The following is a 25294-nucleotide window of genomic DNA, read 5'->3' as shown; positions in this document are numbered from 1 at the left end:
CAAGAAGGTGCAGTAACTGCAGGGTTGTATTTTGAATTGTTTGCAACTTGTCCAAGTGCTTACCATCACTGTGTGCCCTGATCACAGAGGAAACCAACATACCTAATGTGCTTGCCTTTCAGTCTTTCAAAACAACTTTCCAGTCTGATTTCAAGATGACCTTTACTAGAACTGAAAATCTCCTGAACTGAGGAGAAAGAAAGAAAATGCATTTTCTTCACCAAAATTAAACCATGAAGTAACTCCTTGCATAAATATATAAACCCCTGCAAATTATGATGGGATTAATTAACAAATGACTAGTGTTTGCAGGCTAAAGGAAATGCAAGAGATGAACAGGTGACAATGAAGTGCTAGTTCTTCAAAAAAAGCAATTTAGCTAACGTCAGATTAATTTTCCACAGAACTTTTATTTTCATACAGTTTCCATCTTGACAATGAATCTTTGATCAGTGCCCAAAAAAAATAATCTCTGTGAAGATTAAGAGAACAAAGGAACCCAGATAAACTCGAAAATGGAAATGAAACTTTTCAGGTCATCAGGTAAATAAATTACTATAGGCACCTCAATGGAATACAAATAGTTTTCATGTAGGATTATAATGGAAAGTGAAGTAGTTTTCTTAAGAAAAAAACAAAACGAGGTAAAACTCTCACCTTATGTATCTTTTCAAGCAAAACAATACATTAACCATCAATAAACACTTGCAATAATCAGATAACATCAACCCAGAAATTATAAAAGATGAAACTAATCAATGCTCACTGTGGTGTGAAACCTAGCACATGTCATTCGTCATTATGTTAGACACAGAGAGCATCAAGTATGAGACCAAACTAAAAAAGTGAATACATGATGATCTAAAAAAATAATTCCACTTCAGTGACGAGATACTATTCATTGCAACTACTGCTTCTAAACCATCTCTAATTAACACTGCAGTCTCAAACACCTTTCCTATAAACTCCTGTGTGAAAATCCTTCATAACACAAGGATGCACAGAATCTCCCTGGCTTTTCTGCCAGGCCTCATGCTCTTTGTCTCCATCTTTTCTACCTCGCTTGTCTGTTGACTACCAACTCACTGGAACACTTCTTCCTTCTAAAAGATCTGAAAGAGATTCATAATTGGCTTTCATGTCTTGAACATTTTTGCAGAATTACTTTTGGCATTAAATACTTGCACATTATAACTTTTTAAATAATATTTACTTATCTAAAAATAGGTTTCACTACTGTCCTGATTCCTCATTGTCTTTTCTTCGCTTTCTTTTTCAATGAATATTCTTTATTTTCCTTACTGCCTTGAAATTTAAGAAAAAAAAAAAAGACCAATAGAAATTGGTATGCTTTAGTGTTCTTTTTAATTTCCTTTTAAGCATGTCTTCCTGTATGTGTAGTTCCTTTTGGAGAACAAACACCGCTATAGTGAATTTGGCTTTTTTTGCTACCTCCTACAAGGCTTTGAACCAAAATGCGTATGATCAGAGTTACAGATGTTGTCAGTAGTAATGCTTTTAGTTCTGCGCTCATTCAAAACCAAGGATCATTGCCTTCTCTGGCCCCTGACTACAGCTCAGTACAGCTGCCTTCAGACAGAAAGCTTCTGCTTCACTGTCGGGGAGCTTTTCCTACTTTGTCACAGGACTTCAGTCCATAACTATTTTAATAGGCAATATAGTTAATTGCTAACTTTGTATCTAACTGGATTCTAAGCTTTCTGCTAGGTAAAGCACAACTTCACATCTACTCTATATAATTTTTATAGTATCACTAGTCCACAGACTGAATTCCTGCCACCACATGAAAAAACGAGGTGAAGAGTAAAGTGACTAGTTGCTAATGATAAAAAGTAAAAAAATAAAATAAATAAGATAAAAGCAGAATACTCCAGCATAATTCTCATTACACAGATTTGCAGATCTCATCAAGCTCAGAAACCAGCAGTAAAGATGGCAGATGAAAATGCATTTTCCACCACTGCAAAATATGGGAAACAACATGGGGAAAAGCAATCCTACTTTACATGTGAAATGATTGGCTTGAAGTTAGTAACTGATCCTGGAGTCACAGTTGGAAGCCATCTGAAAACCAGTAGTTCTGCATAGCTTTGTTCAGGAAAAGAAAAGATGGAGTGGGGAGGAATACTTGTATATCACTGTATAAATTATTACATATTGCCCACCTACGTCTTTAATGCCATATGCCCTTCCACCTCCAAAAAGGTCTGGTAGAACTACAAGATGTATCTGTAAAGTCTCCATAATCAGAGGCATTGAATGCTTTCCACATGAAGACAGTCTAAACACACTTCAATTTTCAATATAAATCACAAAGAAATATGATTGAAATCATGTGAAGACAGACAGCATGGAGGAGTAGAGCTCACAGTACTTCCTACGATATGAGAACTTAAATGCACCTCAAATTCTTCAGCCATCAGGTTTCCCAGTATCAAATAGGCAGTACTTCTTCCCTCAGATTTGTGCAACCAATTGCAGCAGGATATTTCAGAGATGAAGGGAACATCAACGAGAGAAGTTATGAAAAGATAACACATCTGTCCTCAAATAAAAACAATTGTCCAGTTGCTGCCCTGGGACCCAGGAGCCCCATAAACATCTAAGTCTTACAGCTAGGATGGAATAACCAGGCATGAATCAACCCATACGTATCCTTTTTGTTTTCAACAACTGTTATAGAACGAATACCAGATTTTGTTATTAAATTTGCCTGTAATCACCATGTGTAGTATTTTCTGAGCTGCAGAAATCTTTGTACAACTTACACTTCAACTTAAGTAGATATTGGCATTTCATTTAAGTCATCAGATCAACTCATGTTTCTGCTAAAATCCTGTACTTGCTCAAACATAAGCTACTTAATTGGCAAGGAGCTTCATAAAGCTTTTGGCATTAAGTTCATTTTCAAACTTTTTAGGCATCCTAGTGTTTGTGGTTAGGCTTAAGAATCGAAGTTCCTTAAAAAGCATCAAAGGAGGCACCTCCAAAAGTGTTCTAAACACCTCAGGCAGATATTCCTAGTCATAGTAAAGCTCTACTAAATCCAATTCATCCCAATACTTGCAGATTTTCAAATGTAAGACAGCACTTCCCAAGTCGAATTAAAAATTTCCTAACTTGTACATCTGTTAAAAGCAAAAAAATATATATAAAAAAAAATCCTCCAAAACACAATAATAACAAACTACATGCTCTACTTCACAAAGCCAGATTCCATTCACACATGTATCAGGTTTTATTCTCAACAGAAGATGACTCACTGCATGTTCGCCCTCTTCAGCCTACAAACGTTTTGTTAATATATGCAGGAAACAAAGCTACAATGGTTTGCTTATGAAAAGGGAGGGTTTTTTATAAACCAGGAGCTTGCTAAAGATGGAAGAATTCTACTTGTACAGAAAAAGAATATTTAGTATGCTAACAGAATATTTAGTAACAAAGGCATACTTTCATTGGCATTTATCCATATTTCACAGAATATCAGAGAAATCATAATGAGGAATTATTATTACATGAAAGACAAATTATTAAATAAGTTTGGCCCAAACCTAGAGGGAAATATCAATCACTTATTGATAGCAATTGACTGGGATTACTGTTTCATGGTATTGAAAATATCAAATTATCAAAGCCACAAAAGCTTACTTTCAGTCTGAATTTTATAACAATATACTGCTCTTGGCCAAAATATAATGGAGAAGGTGAAAGTGCTGCAAACATTAAAACCAGAATTTACTCTTGGTCTTTCATCAGTCTGTTTTTATGGTATTTGACAGGAAGCCATCCTAGCAGACCCTAAAGAACATCACAAAACTTCAGTTTTATTGTCCTTTCCATAGAAAGTTCTTCAGAAGCTCATGTTTCATATGTCTTCTTACTCAAGATATTTTTACTTTAATGTTAGCTTTGCAAACAGGTATTTTAAACTGCCTTTCCTGTTGTGTTTCCCAGTTGCACGCAATAGCATCTGACCTGTCTTTCATAAGTCAGAACTCTGTCTACTTATTTTTATTTCTTAATGCAAGCCAAAATGCCTCAATTACTTTTTAACTCCCTGCTCTGTACATAGCAGAAATCTCTGATTTCAAATCAAACAAAGGAAATAAAGACACTTATAAGAAACGAGACAGCTTCTCACAGTAACAGAGGAAACATTTACAGAGATCTCTTTTTCTCAGAAGACTTGGACAGAGACCTATCATTTTACCTCTTCTGGGGAAGAAATAAAACTCTACAATTCTCTTAAATCAGGCCATAGGCTACAGCCTATATTATCAGTCATAACCTGAAATCTAACCAGTTCCAACATCCACAGGCCATCTCTTCAGGCACTGTTAGCAAAAGACCATTTTTCAAACTGAAGTACTATTTAACAGTAGCAGATAAGAGCGAGCAAATTAAAAATTAAGTAAAATGAACAATATACTTCCATAGGTCCTACCATCCTGTGGTAACTGATGAGGCTACTCTTCTTCCTTCCAAAGCTTCAACAAACGAAAAGTTTACTTCTGTTGCCTGACAGAGCTGGCATAGCCAACTCATAAATGGGAGCATGGAATTAGTACATTAAAATTCAAGCTTTTTCTGTAGGTAACCTCCACCATATTTTCTTGAAGGCTGCTTTTCTAGAGCTGCTTGGTATATAATGGAAGATAGATTCCAACTGACTCTTCCCCACCTCTTACTAAATAAGTTCATGACCTTATTCCATTCCAATGTCCTTTGGTGCAAAACCTGCTTTCTACAAGATCTGTGTTTCCTCACTTCAAAAGCAGTCTCAGACATAGCAAGACATGGTAGCTCAGCTGCAAAACAGAGAACTTAACATTTATGACTACTGTAAATTCCAATAGCCTCAACCAATTACTTGACATCCACAGCTCCCAGGTTAACGTTTTTTTATAAGATTCCAGTAGTAAACCAGACCAAACAAAATTCCCTCTAAAAATTCTTTTTCTATGAATCTTTGGCTGAAGGGAAATTATTGCTATTTTCAAATACCATCTGTTTAAAATTGGTCACAAGAGGTCACAACATCCATTGAGATTACGCCCCCCCCCCCCCCCCCCCCAGTTTACAACTATATTACCATGGAAGAGGTTAGCTCCCTTTCTTGGGTAGTTGTTACTGTTTGACCAAAAATATGCACCATAGATGCAAATCATTCAATGTTTAATGCAGGTAAGTCTTGGAAAACTGGTCACTTGAGCTGCGGGTTCCCAGGTAATAAAAAACTGATCACAAAGGGCTGGTTTTTCTTTGCCTCTGAATTACCCCAGTCTTTGAGACAGATGCCACACAACTCTTGATGAAGAAAGAGACCTGCTGTGCTGGGGAGACAAGTAATTTTTGCCTTAAAACCCATTCAAACCATGTAATCATTAAAACACAAATAAAATTATTTGGCTGTTTCTGTTTTGTCACCTCTTGGATTTAAATGGAAGTAGAAATAGAGGTTCTTTGATCATTACAGAATGTTTATGAAACTGCACAGAAATAATTCACAATGCTGGACTGTGACAGCAAAGCTGTTGGGAAACCAACAATAAAGTAGACAGTGATTTAATTTCAAACACACCTCAGTGAACTGTAGGTGGTTGCTACTAGAAAAAAGGAGAACTATCACTGCTGACAAGAGTGCTCCAACCCCACCCCCACCCCCAATCTATGGTGCCGATTTGGGCAGAAAGGCTATAAAACCCAGGAGTCAGAGATAAAAAGTGACATTCTTTCTAAAGGATACTCAGCTGTTGCTTAGAAACTGTTTACAGACAGATCCTGCTGGTTTATCTAAAAAAAAAAAATAAAATAGGTCATTCTTGGCTCTAGGTAGGAGAGATCTTTATTGATATAAAATCCTCTACATCATCTCTTTATGTTTACTGTCAATAATTAGCAATGCTTTAGGAAGGCTGTTTGGATGCTCTTTTCAACAGTGACTGCACATTCCCAATGGCACAACTACCAATTTTTGAAACAATCAGGTGGCTCAACAGAGTGAATTCATATCACAGTTCACTGGGAGGCTGAGCCCAGGCTCCAGGCATAGACTGGACCATCTTCGGAGGGGACTGGCATCAAAAGTGGAATCAAAAGGGAAGGGGGGCAAAAGTGCAGTTAATCTTCTCATCCATGTCTCAATTGTTGCAGAGGGAAAAAAATAGATCAATTAAGAAAATAACATGCCAATACCGCTGGACCAAAAAAAATATGAGTTCTACTTTTTAAATGTATAATGAAACCAGGTCTGCTAAAAATGAAAGGGGAAAGGCCATAATACTTTGAAGCCACAAGGGAAAAAAGTTTGCCTTGAAGAACAGAAGGTGAAGCTTGAATCGAATCATTTTATCAAGGGAAATGGTACAAGAAGCTCCTAAGTGTCTAAAACAAATTAGTTCACAGAAGATAGGAATGAAAAATTGTATCAATCCAGATCCAGTTTTCTCCCCTGCATAAATAATCCATGCTTGGACAGTTTTTCCTTGTATAAATAACTACAGTTATAAGAAGCCTCAAGTAAGAAGGCTCTTATATCATTATTCACTTAAAAACCACTCCAAAAATTCAGACAAATCACTGCCTTCTAACTAAAAGAAAATAAAATGCACAGCTTGTGGTAATAAACAGTTCATTGTCATCATTCTAAAGAAAGCCATTTTTTTTTTCTTCTTCACTTAAAAATAAATGTTGTACGGGCTTGTTTTCTTATATTAAGCAAATCACATCAAATGAATACAAGGAGAATAAGTACTACCGCATGGCACCTAACGTAGCAAGTGTCCAGATGCGATAGTGATAACCTGCAACAACAAAGCTGGTGTTGTAGAACAAGTGCCTCCGGTTTAAACTTCAGGGGCAGATCTAGAATGCAGTTAACAAAGCACACATTCTCTATAGTGTGAACATAAGGTCACCATACCATTCTTTAGGCAGGAAAATTAAGGATCACAAAAACATATGTAATTTAATCACTGTTGCTTAATTCAAAGGACAAACACAAGCCTGTGTTCAGATGCTGTGAGTGACAAAGCAGCTCTCTTAAGAAGACTTGGGGAAACTATAGGTGGAGTTAACATGTAAGGTACATGTTGGGTTTCAAGGGTTATCACAATGTAACACAAGTTCAAAGTCTGTGAAAATTGTTTAATTCTCTCATTCAATGCATGGCTTCCCACAGAAGGAAGGTGGCTGGCTAATGGGTAAGAGCCTACTCTCCTATGCTAGAAATATCAGCAAAAAAAAAAAAAAAAAAAAAAAAGCCTCTTAAGAACTACAACTATTATTATCCACAAATTAATCTAGAAATATACTTTGGATAAAAATAATCACACAGAGAACGTTAATTATTTACAAAATTAAAGATAGCATGGCCCATTTCCCAAAGGTTCATAAAGCCGTGCAGGAGACTTCTGAAGCGTGGAGCAGAGGCCAACTTGATTTTTATTCATGTATTTCTGTGCTTACCTATATGGAAAACAGAATTATTTTCTATTTAGTCCTCAGTCAGGTTTTTCCAGATTTAAAATAAATGTTAATGAAACCACAAGCCTTCACCACAAAAAGCAGTAACAAAAATAGGAATAGGACAGCAAATATTGGACTGTAGCAACTCTGAGCAAATGCATAGAAAAAAATAAGTATCTTCTTACATTCAGTTATCTCGAAATGAAACACAAGGAATAATAGATTACTTTTTACTGAGGCCTCACTACAACAATAAGCATCTGCTAACAGTTTTCACGGAAATACAATTCTTAAAGACTATTTTTGTCTTTTGGCTTAAGAACATAGCTTAGCATAAAACAGTTCAGCAGGGACATTCTTCATTACGTTAACACGTAAGATATCCAGAAATCACTCAAAGCATACACGATTGATTACAATAAAAAATAAGGTGGTCTATTTTTCCTCTTTTTCACAGTATTCTGCAAAGCTCAATTTTAACACATTCAAATGTTTTTAACTTTAAAAATACTACTAACACATAATTTTCATTAAATTATCTGGAAATACTAGACATACACTTTTTGGACTTAAGTTTGAAGTTTAGGAATAACAACAGATGAAAACTTTCTTTAAGATAAGTAAAATGTAGTGGGCGTTTTGTTTTGCACTTTCAAAAGAGAGGACCTTTATAAATACAGCTAAAACCCCAACACTTTCTGTAATGGTGATTAAATATGTGCAAAGGTTGCATGTGGTAGTATCACTATTGTGACAGAAGAAATCGAAGTGATTACAAACCTTCATCAAATTCATCATTTTATTTAGTGGGAACCAAAAATGAAAACACAGTAGTTGTTCTTCAGGAACCATTTCCTTGGAGAAATAAATAATGAAACCTTTCTAACATATTCACTCTGATCACCATCCTTGACATATCTTGCCTCTCACGTTGTAGTATTTTCCACAGTACCCTGTATTTAGAAACACAAGCCCACAACAAATATACATTCTTCACACAAGATGTTGTGCATGGGAGACACATACACCTATAATACACATAATTTTGAGACATAACTCTCCCTGTTATCACTTATCCAAGGGAACTCTGAAATGTCAGTACTCTCACCACATTTTGTAATTATTTAATGTACCTTGCCATACTAGAGACTAACCACGACTTGTGGTTCCTCCCATGGCACCGTTCATGCACAGTAGCACCATCTGAGTGAAATACAATGAAACTCATCAAGTAACTCTGTACTCTGATACGCCTGAGGGTTTTTTTGTCACTGAGATGAGCTATAACCCAGGATGTCGTACAGAAGCAAGACAGCAGTGACACATATAACAGAGGACCTGCATGAGACCCATGACCTAACTGATGAGCAAGCTGAATACTGCATGGTGTCTACAACAGTGTGCTACGAGCTTGTCCTTAGCTAACTGGGTCCGTCTATAATGTTTTGTTCAACTAGCCCAACACAACAGAAGTTTCTCACTTCAGAAGGAAAGCTATCTTTAGAACAGAAGAGGAACAAAAAAGCTCATTAAAACAAAATTTTGAGCAGTATGTATTGTATATTTGCAGCAGCTGAGAAACCAGATGCAAAGAAGAGCTGATGTACTGGACATTTACTTTTTTTAAAAAAACATTGAAATATTAAAAAAAAATAATCCTGCTTGCCTAAAACATTTGCTTTCTAAAAGCATGAGACAGATATCATTAGTACTCACAACAGCTCCACAAGGTAACACAGGCGAGCATTTGAATTTTTCAGAGATTCAAGCAACTTATTATGTATCATTGTAATACCACACAGGACTGGCTCCTGCTACACTTAGAAGGTACAGACACAGCCCACAGCCAAAGGCAGAGCCAGCTCCAGAAGTGTTGGGTAAGAGCTTTACAACATTAATGAAAATTCTGTAATTAATTTGAAGGGATCAAAGATTTAATCTTGCATAATCTGAATACCCGAAGTAGTCCCTTAGCTTAAGATACCAAGAAACCCATCTGCCAAGCTGGAAGAGGCTCCCACTACAATAAAACTTTCTACTTGGTCATTGTGAAGTCCCTCTCACATTTTGTACATTTCCCAAAGCCAGCTAAACACATTTCAGATTTGAGGCACTTAATTTAATGCAAAAGGAGTATTATGTGAACACCAGAGCTATGATTCAATATGGATGTTGTGGTTTTATTCTTCTTTATAATGTATAAAGGAAGTGCATCTGCTCAAGACAACACTTTTTTTATTATTATTATTTACATACTTTCCTCTTATTTAAAGGACTTCTAAGTTCTTGAAGCTCTCAAAAGTGCTCCCGCAACATGCCTTTCCCACAGCAGCTATGCTTTGCCTGTATTTCCTATACCTTAGCTGTAATGGCCAAGAGGTGACTTCAATTCTAAGCATTTCTTAGTAATTTCTAATTAAAGCTAGTACCAATTATTTAAAATAATCTTTAAAGGAGCGATTCCAAAATTCTTTCCTCACTCACATGATCTTGGTTTCACCCCAATGGAAAAAAAAAAAAAAAGAAAAAAACCCCGAACAAAAAAACCCCACCAACTCTTAATGAAGAAGAGCAATAAAAGAAAAACATCCAAGCCAAAGTAACCAAGAGGTGAGTGGACAAGGTCATTCAAAAACTTGGATACCCCATTCAAAGTGCCGAACTGACACCACTAATTTTATGCACACCTGAAGTATTTAAACTCCAAAACCTTATTTCTTTGGGGATTGTGGTTTTCAGTCCTTCCTTAAAAGTTGTTCCTTTTCTGTAACCAAATACTAATTGCTCTGATCCACCCATATCCTAATCACTACAGTCCATCCCGCTCATGCTCTGTTTCAAAAAATAATTATTGTGGATTATCTCCCAAGAGTGTATCAGGAAAGGCTTCAGCCATCACAAGTTAGGGTATGATAAATCTTTCTCCCAGACATCATGGCAACATAATGGACCTCACACCATCTCCCAACACTTCTATAGTGTAGAGCAGGGGTCCTCAAACTTTTTAACCAGGGGGCCGGCGCGCAGATGCAGTGGCAGGCAGCCATCCGCAGCTGCTTGGTTTCCCTCTCCCCAACCCCTGGCGGGGGGGGTCTGTAAATACCAGGGGCTGGACTGAGGACCCTGGAGGGCCGTATCCAGCCCACAGGCTGTAGTTTGAGGACCCCTGGTGTAGAGAGAGAAAAAAAAAAAAATCCCAATTTTTACATCATTACGGAAAACTGATCTGTAAAAAACCAAAAAAAACCCAAAAAAAGACACCTCTAGTGTTCCCCCGTTGCCCCTTCCTCCTGACTGATCTTTTTATAAAAAAAAAAAAAAAGCGCGCCAAGAAAGCTGTTCTTGGGTTATGTAATTTTTTTGTTTATTCCTTTTGGCTGACTGTCAACCACCCAGCAATAATAAACTCATTAAGCTGACAGGAAACTTGAACACACTCATGTTGTCCACGCACCTCAGCATCATCCTCATGAACCCAAAATCCATAAAACAAATAAAATAAAATTAAGCTGATGCTACCCTTAGGATGCATTCAAGTCTGGAAGAATCAGTCAGTCCTATGTCAGTTTCAGCATCTGAGGTAAAGGGTACAACTTCAGCGCCTGTCAGGCCAAAAGAGTTCTAAAACTAGTAGCAAACAAGGAAAGCATGGAGTGTGGAGCCTCAAAAAAACATTTGTGTCATTATGACAACTCTCAACATAATTGTGTTTGCAAGCCTGCTATTTTTGTATCCAAACCACGCTGCTTTTCATGTGTTGGGTCTGTCCATATATCCAAGATTTTCCTTTCACTGCCACCAAATCTGCAGTTTGCTGAACAGATACCCAGCTTAAGGCTCACATGAACGCTAATATCAGTGATAATTCTTCTTAAAAACAAAGGCAAAAAAAGTCGCCATGGCTACTACAGTCACTCAGTTTTCTCAGCTGCTTCAAAACATTAATTCTTAAGGCTTTTTGGCTATGTCTGCCTAAAATGTATGCTGCCATAGTAGTCGGTTATGTAAATTATGTTATGCTGCAGTGTTTGAGATTATACAGTCACAGAATGGTCTGGGCTGGAAAAGACCCTTAAGAACATCTAATTCCAACCCCCTGCCATGGGCAGGGACACCTTCAACTAGCCCAGGTTTCTCCAAGCCCCGTCCAGCCTGGCCTGGGACACTGCCAGGGATGGGGCAACGACAGCTGCTCTGGGATGATCTAACATCTAATCTAAATCTCCCCTCTTTCAGTTTAAAGCCATTCCCCCCGTCTTAGCATTACAGGGCCTCGTAAGAAGCCCCTCTCCAGCTTTCTTGTCAGCCCCTTTAAGTACTGGGAGGCTGCCCTAAGGTCTACCCAAAGCCCTTCCTTCTCCAGGCTGAACAACCCCAACTCTCTGTCTTCATAGCAGAGCTGCTCCAGCCCTCTGATGGTCTTTGTGGCCTCCTCTGGACTCACCCCAATAGATCCTTGTCCTTCTTATGCTGGGGGCCCCAGAGCTGGAGGCAGCACTGCAGGGGGGATCTCACAAGAGGGGAGCGGAGGGGGAGAATCACCTCCCTTGACCTGCTGGCCATGCTTCTTTTGATGCAACCCAGGATACAGTTGGCTTTCTGGGCTGCAAACACACATTGCTGGGTCATGTTGAGCTTCTTGTCAACCAGCTCCTCAGGGCTGGTCTCAACCCATTCTCTGCCTAGCCTGTATTTGTGCTTGGGATTGCCCCGACCCACATGCAGGACCTTGCACTTGAACTTCATCGCCTCAGATCCTACAATACCTCTGGCTGGCATTCCAAGAAGACTCCACAAGAAACAAGGTGATAGTTTCTGTGATCACATTCAGGAGATTATAATTTAATATACTAAATTAACAAAAATTAATACTAGAATGCTATTTCTTACCCTGCCAGCTGAAGGTAAATATTGAACATAGATACCCCATTTATATTTTCTGTTCCTTAGACTGAATTTGTAAACAAAAATACTGTTGATAGTAAATACAGAATTAGAACAGGGCAAGCCAAAAAGTATTTGTAAGGCAGTAGAAAATGCTCTGGAAATACAGTTATTTAGAAGATGAGGAAAGGACACAGGGAACTGATAACATTTATATGAGGGTTGATACTGGCTTTCACACAACAGAGAGTGAGTAGAAGACTATCCTGCTCAAGATTCATGTCCTGACTGCTCTTTAGCACCCAGAAAGCAGCTGTACAGTTCCATTACTCTGACCTGCATTGACTAAATATTGCCTGAGCTCAGGCCTGCATGCAAGGGTTTGAATTTGAATATATATTAAAAGAAAAAAAACCCAAAAAACCCAAAACACCCTAAACTTTGTTCAAGGATGCAAGTCACCTGAAAACTTTTTAGTCTGCAAGAGCAGATTAAAGCATCCAGGGATTCAGCATGCTGGCTGTCTTAGCCATGCACTGAACTGTCCCTAAGCCACACAAGTAAAATCAAATCATAAAATAGCAATAGGTTTTCAATCTCTCTCTTTTTTTTTTTTTTTTTAATGTTCCAGTTCTTGCTAGGTATCAAATGTGACCCAGAAACAAAATTTAGCAAGTCCAAAAAAGTCCAAAACATTTTGTCAGCTGAATGAAATGGGCTTGAATTTTACAGCAAGCATGGGCAGCCTACCCAAGTACAAGTGACAGCTTTGCACACTGCTGAAGTCTCTAACTAGTGCTCCCAGCCGACTAGAATCTTTGTTTGAATCTATTTATTCCTATTCTATCCCTACACAGCCTCATCCTCCTTCATTCATGGACTTCCTGACAATTTATTTTTCTTAGAAGTATTTCTGCATAGCATCTAAGCACTGGAAATGTAGATTACAGAGATAATAGATACGTTTAAAATTAGACTAAGCAGCTGTAATTCTGAATTTGCATTTCTGACTTGATTATAGTAAGCAGTCAAGAATATTTGTGTAAGAACTAGAAATGAGTTCATATGCTGCCATAAAGACACATGAATCTCTCTCACTTTGACCCCAATCAAAAAAACCCCACCTGTGTAACAAATGGCAACTGTTTCTTTCTAACCAGTAACAAATAGTAAACATTCCTTTGCAATTCTGAAACTTACAGATTCACCTGTGGATTTTAACATGCAAGAATTAAATTAACTAGCTTTGCCATATTTTACAAATAGAAGAACTATCCTCCTACTTACTCTGGATTTTTCTGACTTCAAATTCTAGTTGTTATCTATTTCATAACTTTCCTTGAAAGGCTGAACAGTCTTTTCTTACCTAAACAGTCAACATTTGTAACCATCAGATAACCATCCACGAAGCATTTTGATAGATTCTGTATCAAAATCAAGCACAGATGATGCATTTTACTTTATCTGGCATGATAAAAAAAAAAAAAAAAAAAAGTTATAAATAAATCCTTTTCTATTTTGGTAAAAACTGAAATAACCATTTTCATCATATGTTTTTTTACAGAGATGCAGGGGAAAAAAAATAAGTAATTGGGTTCTATATTCAAAGTTTCTCAATAAATATGGTGGCACATATTTTTGAGCAACTGCAGCTTTTGCTTCCAGGAGTTTAAGCACGAGATCTAGTCATTTCAATAGGAAATATGTATTATGCTTCTTTTACCTAACAAAACAATCAGAATTTGTATTACACAACGCTGGCCATAAACAAATTTCACCTCCGTGCATTAGCCCCATCTTGCTTACAGCTGCAATATTGCATCCAGTGAGGGACATGCAATAGTACAGATATGAACTCACATGAAGAATTAATCATGGATAATTTATCACAGTTGATCATATTTTGTATCAGAAAGAAAGACCATTTGATAAAGTTTCAAGGAAGATAATATTTCATGACAGAGGAATCATTATTATTTATTTATCTTCATTCATTTACTTCATACTATTTATGTACAGAACTCTCTAAACCGACTCAGAAGTTTCAGAACAACTTTAAAGAGGATATCTCGCTATACCAAGAAAAAACAACAAAATGTTTTTCCAGAGGCAGCGAAGGAGCAAAAAATATCTCATCAGATAAATATGCCTGCCTTGGATTATTTGAGTGAGTTAAAACTGCAAATAATTTTTATTCCTTTTTTCAAGAGGTTTTATTAATGTTTGTTAATGTGGTTCCTCTGGAAAGGACACAACTATTGCCAGTGACATTATGATACTACAATAGAAATAAAACTGGTGCTTACTAAAAATTTTTAGTAGTATTTTACTCCATAATCTAACTGGAAAGTTAAATCTTTAGGGAGAGGTCTTTCAGAGTTCCTTTTGATGTTTGAAAAGATTTAGAGAACTGATAAAAGCTGATTTCTCAGCTCTGCACAGGATGGACACTGTTTCTGTATTTAAAATATAAGGAATAAAATATTGGCAACTGATTCACTTCTTGTAAGTAAAACTTATAGAGCCAAGTGGTTTAGCTGTCCCAGCCACGCTGAACAGGCTTTAATGGAGAATTTCCATAAAGACAGATTCAATGGAATATAGAAGAGTGGCTTTTGTTAGTAAATAACAGAGTATTAAAAATTAAGGTTGATTAGTTGTAGAAATCAGCAAATTGATTAATCTATTTACATGAAGCCTTAAGTAATTTAAAAGCTTAAGGCCCCATTTGCAGAAGTCACCTGGGCAACTGGGAGCCTAGCCTGACCAAAACCACTTCCACCTTCTGCTTACAAAAGTGTATTCAGATTATAAATTCCACTTCTATTCAAATTGTCTTCTGTTCTAATATTCTTGTCTACTTTAAGCATAATGTACTGCATACTTGTTTTTAAAACACATAACTTCAAAGAAAAGGACAAGTACACAGGAGAAACAAATGTCACATTATTATTATTATAACACCAGTGATAACAGATTGGAATATTGATAAAAATAGCTTTAAAATACTCTGAATACAGAGATTCTTTTGCAAACCTGCAAAATCTACTATTTTTCTTACCTCTCAATTGAAAACCCTGGGAGATGTTCTTACTGTTACAAGACTCAGCTTCACTTAACCGAATAATTCTCATTACTTAAGAAGCCTGAAAAGTTGGGCAGTCTCTGAAGCAATGTTGAAAATATTTCTCTAATGTTCTCAATACTAGAATACTAATGCAAGGGGTGATGTGACTGAAAAGCAGAGCTAGCCAAAAAGTATTCCAAAGGAGAAAAAAACAAACACTGCCTTGCTGTCAGGAAACGCTGACTCAGCAGAGGTAAAGTATTTCAAAGAAAGGTGTGTTTTCTTAACACATCCAATGAAAAACTATTGAAAAGCTTTCCTCCTGCCCCCTATAAATTCAAAATGCTTTGTGTGATGACTGAACATGACATTTGAAACAAAACGTATATACGGAGAGTAGTGATATTCCTACTTGTGCAAAGAATCCTTGTTTTGCTGGAAATTTTATATTTCACCTCCCTGTTGCAAGATAAAGGAAAATACAATTCCAAAACATGAGGAACATGAAAATCCTGAACGACAACCAACTGTACTGGTAAGCGATGTAGGTGTAGAAAATTTCATTTTCTAGAACTGCTGATCTTTTCTTATAATAAATATGGCTTCAAACCACCTTAGTGTTTGAAGATTTTTAAGAATGCCTTCTTGTATACGATCATTGTTTGGAACCACGTATCTTAGTCCTCGCTCAATGGCTCAGGTATGATGTTGAGGAAACCATTTAAAAAACCGAGATGTAGAGCTTTAAACCAGAAACCCTAGACAAAATTAATTTACATCCATAGAGTGCTGAGCCTGACCAAGACTCAATACAACAGTGTTATCACTCTGAGATATATTAAGATGCATTATGAATTTCCATAAGACGATAAGAAGCTGGAATAAAAGACGAACCACTTCTTTTAATTGGCCAAAGCCTGGTTTCTGGGTTTTGTTGTCATGTCTTCAACTTGTTACAGCACTCTTAATGATGCTGTCTTTTTTGTTTCCAACAATGTTCCAGGCATGCTAGACTTAGAAGCAGTTTGATCACAGTGAGGTTCACGGTCGTGTTGATACAGCTGGAGGACCCTACCCATCAATCCTGGAGCTTCACAGGGGGACCGAGTCTCAGTCACTTCTGCTCCCTGCAGAAGCCTGCTGTGTTGAAAGCTGTGTCTTGGGAAAGATCTCCCTGGTCAACTGACACACTCTATTGTTTATCTAATTTCTCAAGAAAGTTTATCCTAGCAAATATTATGTTTATACAAAACAAACAAGTTTACTTTAGTCAAGAAGCAGCTTTAGCTAGCTTCTAAAATACAACATTCTTTTTGTCACTTTCATCTTGCATCTTACCTCAAGTCAGCTTTAGGGGAACAATTTCTATAGACCTGAGCCACAAAAACTCCAATCAAGTTATGACCTAAGCATACTACTGTAATTACTATTATGTTCATGTTGTTACTCTATATTTCTCTCTCTGCCTTTTCTATTTCCAACCACATATTGTATTATTTATTTCTGTATACTTGCCTTTCATATTTCTACTACCATTTGGTATTGTATCTAAAACCAAAGTATGCCCTATGCTTTTGTACTGCCTATGAACAAAGGATGGAGAAAATTAATATATAGCTTAGCATCCTCTAGCCAAGCCTTGCAACATGTTATATTAAAAGCATAAGCCTACTCGGCTCGGAAATGTAATAAATTGTAAGGCTGTCACTGTACACAGAAAAAAAAAATAAAAATCTCATATTTGTGTGTTCAGACAGCATGTAATACCTAGAAGGCATTGTCATAACTGCTACAAATTGGCAACAAAATAGATTTCAATAAATACTGCTATTAGAAGTAAGAAGTCATACACAACAAGAAAAGTATTAAGGCATGAAAAAATCCACGCTTTTTGAAAGAGTAAGTGTAAAAAATTGATGGGTGAGGATGAAGACATTTCTTGGCAATAGGGGAAAAAGAAAACCAACAGGGGAGGGTTTGTAAGCACAAAAGACATCTTAGCCCTTCATAGATATGCTACTAAACAGGATCTATACTAAAAGTGCAAAAGGGCAGATACATTCAGTAAGTAAATCTGCATCGTAAAGAAGTAGGATGATTTGCTGGAACCTCAAAAGAATGATTAATTACTTCTTCAGTCCACTACAAGTACAACATTATTCAAAAAACATTTTTGGTCAGCAGGACCAAAGATCACCATAGAAGAGGCTTTTCACAGAAGTGTCCAAAGAGACGTCTATCCCACCAACATCAATTTCTAGCAATTCTGAAAATACCAGGGAAGTTTCAAAAGTCTTAATGAACACTCATGTTAAAACTGTATTCTAAAAGAGCTAGTGAGACAGTGTTTATAACTATAGGAAGGTTAGAATCATGGCAGTCCTGAGCAAAACAACAATTTAATAAAAAATTATATAAGATTCAACTGATTTAGCTGGGTTATATGACAAATAATAGGAAGTAAAATTAATAAAAATCAATCTTCTTAAATGAATGTGGTTTCATTATTTGATAAAATTAATACTTCCAATTGGTCAAAAATATGCACATGCATATATAAACTTCTGTAGCACTTGGTGTAGCATTCTGTGATAGCCTGATGACAAAATAGCTCCAATTAAACAGGCGAACAGGCGAAGAACTGGTTAGAGTGACATCTCAAAAAAAAAAAAAAAAAAAACCAACCAAAAAACCACAACAGATTTTTGAGAAGAACACATCACAACATAACTCAGATTAAGATGCAGTTCCCCAAAGGTGGAGACACTATCACAAAACACCTTTTCAATTTTGTAAGTCTACACCACCAATCATGACAAAATTTGCACGTTATAAATTAATAGAATGCTACATCACTGAGATAAACCAGTTACAAAAAGCAATCAGGAGTGGTTCATATATTCCATCTATGCAAGAAAAAAAAAAAATCTTTAAAAAAGCCATGTACAAAGTTACGAAGCTACAATCAAGAAACACATGATGTGTTCCTACAGAATGATGAACTCTTGTGGAAAGAAACAGTCCTGCAAAGAGTTTGCCACAGCAAGCTTACCCAGTGAAAAGGAGATCAAAATGCAGTGCTGCAGATGAAGGTTTAGTATGTAAATGTGATGTATAAACGGAAGAGCAACACTAGAGAGGTAATTTAAACTCACAAAACACTCTTGAGACAAGGCATTGGCATACCATATCCAGCTCACGTTTTCACAAAAATGCTGAAAAAGTGGATTTGGAAAAAAAAGCCACAGAAACTGAGTTGTGAGAAAAATGCACACAATAACAAATTTAAATAATTTTAGTTTGCTTCATTTTTTTTTAAATAGAAAAGAGGGAATACTAGATTACAGAAGATAAACACCTCCATGGTAAGAAAATACTTTGAGTTCTTTAGCATACTGGAGAAAGGTACAACAGTAACCAGTGACTGGAAGCCAAAGCCAAGTAACAAACAGCAGATTCTCCACCTCTTACTGTCTTTGAGCAAACTTCCAATTTTTTCTGGAAAATATGTTTCAGCCAAATGCAAGTTGCTGCACTCAAAAATGGATAAAATCCAACTGACTATAATAGTCAAGGGGTCAGAGCAGAAGATCTAATTGCTTCCTTTAGCTTTAAAGTCTCAGTCTACGAATGCTCTTGGTTTTCAGTGGTTCAAAGGCATTTCAGTAGTACCATACACACTCAACATTAATATTAAAAGGGATTTCAGAAATCTGCATAAATTAGAGTTGCATTTCCATGTAAGGGCTTCAAGTGACACTGGAGCTTCCCTGTTGAGGCTTTTGTCATCAGCAGAGCCCATTAACAGAATTACAGCTACCTTGTACACAGCTGAGGTGGCATTTCTGTAAACAATGATTTACACAATTGAGTGCAAAAGTTCACCCTTGAGGGTCAGTACTTTCTCCTCTCCAAAGAATTCTGTTTGATGGGGAGTATAAAAAGCCTGATACAAACCATAATATCAATCATAGATGCCGTAGGTAAAAAGGAAAACCAGCAGCATTGTAATAGCCACAAAGCCAGTAAGAGCTGTTGTTCGCATCAGCGACATTTAAGTCATTTAAGACTACCCCTATTCACGCTACTTACCTACCTCGTGCTCCAAAACACACAGCATTCACTGCAATCTTGACATGTTCACAGAATCAACATTTCTTAGGAAATCCATGACAAGATAACATCTAGCATGCATGTTTTAATACTCTTCAGGCTGACAGAGTTTTGCTATAGTATTGGCTGCTGTGGTATGTGTAGATTTCTAAAATAACAGGGGGTTTGAAACATACCAAAGCTGAGGAAGTATAAACAAACTTCTAATTCAACTGACAAAACTTTAAAAAGGCTGAAATTGTCTGAAACATACTAACAATCAAATAAACGTTCTGCCACCTTAAGGACCAGTGCCTTAAAAAGAAAAGGCATCACACACAACCAGCGAGACATGAGGGAGCACATTCACCCCTCCAATGTATAGAGAGGCAGGTGCGTGCTACCTGCTCCTCATGCTGCACCCCACCATATGTATGGAAAAGTTACTTTCCTGAACCCCTGGCATACGGGTGCTCCCCTAAGCACGCACATCCACCACGCCAACTCCCAAATGGGCAAGGCAGCCAGGGACGTCTCACAGCAGCGATGCCGCTCCCCACCACCACCTCTAAGCAAAACTTCTCACACTCCAGAAGCCACGCAACGAGACGCTATGGCCATCGCCTTGCCAGCCAACATCCACGCAGCTTTCCCCATCCCCAGCGCGCTACACAAAAAGACAAAGCCGCGTTTTAAACTTTCGCTCTTTGCCACTGGAGCAAATCATTTGATGGGAGTTGGCACCTTTCGGGATGGATTCCGGATGGGATACGAAGCGGGTGGTTCGAAAGATCTCAGCCCCTAGAAGAGGCCTATAGGGAAGGGATGGAAAAAGCTGCTTTCTGCCTGCGCCCGCCGCCCCCTCCCCAGCGAACAGCACCGCTCCCAGTGCCCCTTCCCTGCCGGCTCCCGGCTGAGACAATCCCAGCAGCAGCAGCAGCGACTGTAAATTACAGAGACGCACAGTGGATGGATAAAAAGGAGGAAGAAACCTCTGATGTCTGAAGAAAGGAGAACAATTTAAAAAGAAAATAATTGGAAAAGACTTAAAATAATACGGAGCTAGGTTTCACCTCGGTGTGATGGTGGGTAAATAGATGAATAAGTGAAAAAACACACCTTTGACCCTTTCTTTTCTTCCCTAAATATAATCCCCCTCTTCCCATAATATACACACCACAAAATGACCATTAATTCAAATCCATTCTTTAAAGGAGGGGGGATTATCTCTGTGACCGTCTCTTTCCCTCTTTCGCTGGGCGAGAATTAAATTGCGTTTACAAAAAAAAAAAAAAAGAGGAAAGGAAAGAAGGCATGATTATTATTTCTGGTGGGTGCAAAATACGGGCACGGGGAGAAGGAGTCTGGGGGATGGGGAGGAGTGGAGAAAGGTGGCTAAGGAGAGAAGAAAGGAAAGGAGGACCAGGAAGCGCAGGGAAGGATGAGGGGAAGGCGAGATGAGGGGGAAGGAGGATGAGGAAGGAAGGATGAAAGGAAGGAGCGCGGAGGGGGGGGGGGGGGGGGGGGGAGAAGGATGAAAGGGAGGAAGGGATGCGGGGAAGAAAGGAGGATGCTTTGCCCTGGCCTCACCTCAGCTCGGTGGGTGGGGGTAGCAGAATCTCTCGTCGCCGCCGCCGCCGCCGCCGCCGCCGCCTCCTCCTCCTCCCCAGCAACGCCGGTGACTGAGGGCTGGGTGTGCGGCGGCTCCTCGCACAGCGCCCGGCCCCGGCCCCCGCCTCCCGCCCTCGCCGCCCGCCTCCCGCTGCCGGCCCGAGCCGCGCTCGCTCGGCTCTGAGGGGACCCGGGAGCTGCTGCCGCGGCCGCCAGCCTCCCCGCGGCAGCCACTAGGGGAGGAGGCAGCGCGCCTGCGCCGCCGCCGGCCGCGGGGAGCTGCCCGCCGAGGGGGCGACGGGGCGAGGGGAGGCCTGGCCGCTGCCGCCCGTCCCGGCTGAGCCGGTCCCCAGGCCGGCCCGGGTCGCCTCACTGCGCAGTTGCTGTGAGTAGGGAAACGGCGTTACCAAGCGGCTGGGTGAGGGGTGGGAAGGAGGGGGTGGCGCGGCGAGGGAGGAGGCATGGGGCCGGGGGTGTGAGGGGAGGGGAGCGGGGCTGGCGGGAGGCGCCCGGCGCCGGCAGGGAGCGGGGCCGGGGGCAGGCGCGGGGCGGTGGCAGGTGGGCGGCTGAGGGGAGGGCACCCCGGCTGCACGGGCGCCGTGGGGCCCGGCGGCGAGGGGAGGGGGCAGCGGGCCGGGAAGCGGCACCGGCAGGGGGTGGCTGGCGCGTCCCGGCACCGCGGCGGGGCGAGGGGCGGCCGCGGCGGGCCCATCCCGTGCGGAGGCCGCGGGCAGCCTGGCCCGTGGCCGCCCGGTCGCCGAGGGGCAGCGTTGGCAGCTGTGGCAGGAGGGGCTGGCGGACAAAGAGCTGGGGGGGCGTGGGTTCGTGTAGGGTTACTCCTGTAATGATCTCCTGCGCTGCTTCAGGTGCTAGGCAAGGGGAGGACAATTGCTTTGTGGGTGTACCACCGGGACCGATGGCAAGAACTGCAGATCTCCTGATCTCTTAAACTGCACAGACTTTGCTTTCTTCTTACTCGGGTGTCGGGCAGCCCTGCATTCCCTGCACCAAATGTCAGGGTTTGTCCCTCTCTGCACAGCCTTGCACTTTTCTTTTTGGTTACTTCACGTGTATTGGTCATCTTGCCAAGCTCTTCATCACGCTGCAGCACCTTCTGCCGTCTTTTTTGGATGGAACATGCAGCCACCATCCTGCACCAGTATTGCTGACCTTGAGGTCCCATAAGCCCCAGTGGTGGAGGATCCCTGTGGAGTAGGTGGCTTTGCAGGGACTTTGTCGTTTTGAGGCAGTGTGAGTCCCGCTGAGGTGCTGTTGTTCCATGCATCTTTTGCACTTCTTGTGGCATCCGTCTGCTTCCCCAGCTTCTACATAAACTCACAGGCAGCAAGGAGGGGAGGGGGAGGAGTCCTTCCTCACTTTTGTATTTTCTTGCCTCTTTTGGGCTTGGAGGGAGCTTGCCAAAACAATTTCCCTGCCTCAGCCTGTAAGGGAATGATGTTAATAGTACAGGTATCCATTAGGTAGGCCTCAAGCAGAGGCAGTTGTTGCCGGTCTTTTCTCTTTCCTAGCCTGAGGAAGATATAGTCGGGTTCTATATTCATTTTTACAGTAAGTAAAGGAAGATGGGAGCTGAACTGGAACCTCAGTTCCCTTTATAAAGGCCCAACAACAGAATCCAGGGGAGAATTTGAAGCAGGGAAAAAAAAATCTTAGGCAAAACCTCATTTAAATATGAATTTAAATATTATCAGATCCATCATAGCACATATTTGCTACAGCCATATGACAGATGTAAGTAGTCACAGTAATTAGTATACAGAAATACTTTAAATTATTCTAACCTCGTAATACCATTTAGGATTGAAACATGACTTATTCTGTGTGTGTAAACAGAGATCATGCTAGGCTGACCTCCTCTTTATGATGATGTTTAAATTAGAGTTGTAAAGCAAACTGGGCATTTAGTTTGTGTCTTTAGTAGGGCTTCAGGTTGCATCACATTAATTTTCTAGGTACTGTTACTGTCTTTCCCATCCTATTGAACATGTGACGTTAGGAAACCTTTACCTGCAGACCTTCTGTTTCTTGCCTTCATTTCTGTACTTTATATTTTCTGGATTGCTAATTCTTCTAGGTAGGGGCAGTGCCTTACTCTGTTGTAACTGGCTAGTCTGTTGAGAATAATAATGGCAATAGGCAAGGTTCCCAAACAGAGCATAGTAAATTACCTACTCCTGTATCACAGTGCATTGCATCACTAATTGAATGTCAACTAAATGTTTCTCCAGGCATTTGACTAAAATGAGCATGAGCTATAGTGTACATATAAGAACCACAAATAGTAAATAAGCATGATTATGAAAAATGATGTAACTTCTTCCCTTCACCAGTAACTAAGCTGCAAATATATCTCTTGTAAATTCAAACCAAAGGACTCATTCAAGTGTTTGTACATGTTTCTGTTTAAAGTGTGCCTGTTTAAGAAATGAATCAGATTACTTAGCTAGTCTAGTTTACTTTCATCTAAGGCAGAAGACGTGAATTGCTGGACTGTTGCTAAGAGTTCTGCCAGAATGCAATGAAGAAATCTGGAAGAGCTATATGAAGGGCTGTATGAACTTCTTTTTTTCATGGTTCTGAAAGAGAGCTCTGTCCACTGTTCAAACATGCCTTTATTTCTGTTATTAACCGATTTTTGAAGCTACCCTTATTTTTCATCATTGTTAACTGTCTCAAAGAAAAGGAAGAAAATGAAGTTTGTTATCCCTGTTTACTAAAAACTGAGATAAGCTGCTGAAATGCTCTGTAAATTAATGTAGCTCTTACCAGACATGGGAGGCCAACTGACAGCTCCTAACAAACACTTGCAACTGCTGTGGGATCTCCCACTGCCAATGTTCAGCTACCTATAGAAAAGAGATATCACCAAAGCATCAGAAATACTGGGCACTTTGATTAGCAAGACAGACAAAAAGACTCTTCTGCTTACGTGAAGTATACATGGATGCTTTCTGTAAATATATGTTGGGGTTTTAGTTCTGTGCTGACTGTGGAACTGCTGTCATAATACAGAACCCAAATATTAAGCATTTACATGGAAGATTAGAATGATTAGAACAAGAACTAAAGAAAAATACAGAGAGGATATGCTTCACATTTATCACTAAGCCTGGTCCCTGTTGGCCATTTAGTCTTTACTTTTACTTAAGATTTTCAAGTTGAGTTCTGCAATATATTGTTGCTCAAAGAAGTAACTGGTCAGATACAAGTTGCATTCACTTTAGTTTTTACTGAGAGCAGCTGATTGAAGTAAAAAGGCAGTGTGTGGTATTCAGGGAAGAACGCACACTTGGAGACACATAAATACCTATGAGCAAAAGGTGCTCAAAGAGCTGGGGTTCTTGAAGTAGCATCCCACAGCCTCAGCCTACCGTGTGCCAGATCAACCCGCTGGTTGTGCCCAGTCACCTCGCGTAGATGTCGCAGTCCTTATCTATATAAAAGGCCATCAGGGAAATGGGTGGGATCACTGCTGAAAGATGTTTACGCGACCTAAATCTGTAGTGGCAGTGTGATCAACCAGAAGGTAGGTGTACAGGAGAAACCATGGTGTCTTGCAACCTCTGTAGACAATTTGTAGTATTTACATTGTGGAGGCTGCATGGCAGAAAGAGCATTTAGGTTCTGTAAGTACAGTACTCTTTGTTGCTCAAAACTCAAAGCTGCATAATCCCTGGGATAAAAACTGAAGGAAATCAAGTGGGTTTTAAGTTTCTGTGCGTAAGGAACTATATGTTGGCATCTGTGGTTATATAGGCAGATTGATGGTTCCAAGGGTATCACATAGGAAATTTCAGCACACAGCAGTCCCAGTTTTCAAATACTAAATATAGTTTACTGATGCCTGGACAGATCTGAACTTGACTTTCTAAATCATCTACTGAATATTTTTCTGTCTTTTGTTTGTTGGGTTTTCTTTGGTTTGTTTGCTTTTGTGGTGTTTTGGGGTTTTTTTTTGCTTTTATGACAACATGAGATAACAGATGCCTTGACATGATGTAATGTACTGGAAATCATTTTCTTCTGCATGCCATTTAAATCTGGCAATCAAGCCGTAGTCTGGTACCTATTATTACAATAGATGTGACATAATACTCAGCAAATACAGGTTTTCACCATAAAATTATGTTA

The 25294-nt window shown here is 39.5% G+C and overlaps 1 protein-coding gene across 2 annotated transcripts in view; it reads right to left on the bottom strand.

Moving 5' to 3' along the window:
* CTNNA2 (catenin alpha 2) overlaps window positions 1-21325 on the bottom strand; it is a 515013-nt gene extending 493688 nt beyond the window's left edge. For both annotated transcript variants that reach the window (XM_055698149.1, XM_055698157.1), the window contains exon 1: window positions 21122-21325. The gene's annotated coding sequence lies outside the window, so the exon portion shown is untranslated. The remainder of the gene's footprint in view (window positions 1-21121) is intronic.
* Window positions 21326-25294: the final 3969 nt, after the last annotated feature.

The sequence above is a fragment of the Falco cherrug genome, chromosome 1 (assembly GCF_023634085.1).
Source record: "Falco cherrug isolate bFalChe1 chromosome 1, bFalChe1.pri, whole genome shotgun sequence".
NCBI classification, from domain to species: Eukaryota; Metazoa; Chordata; class Aves; order Falconiformes; family Falconidae; genus Falco; species Falco cherrug.
This window is presented reverse-complemented; position numbering and strand designations above follow the sequence as displayed.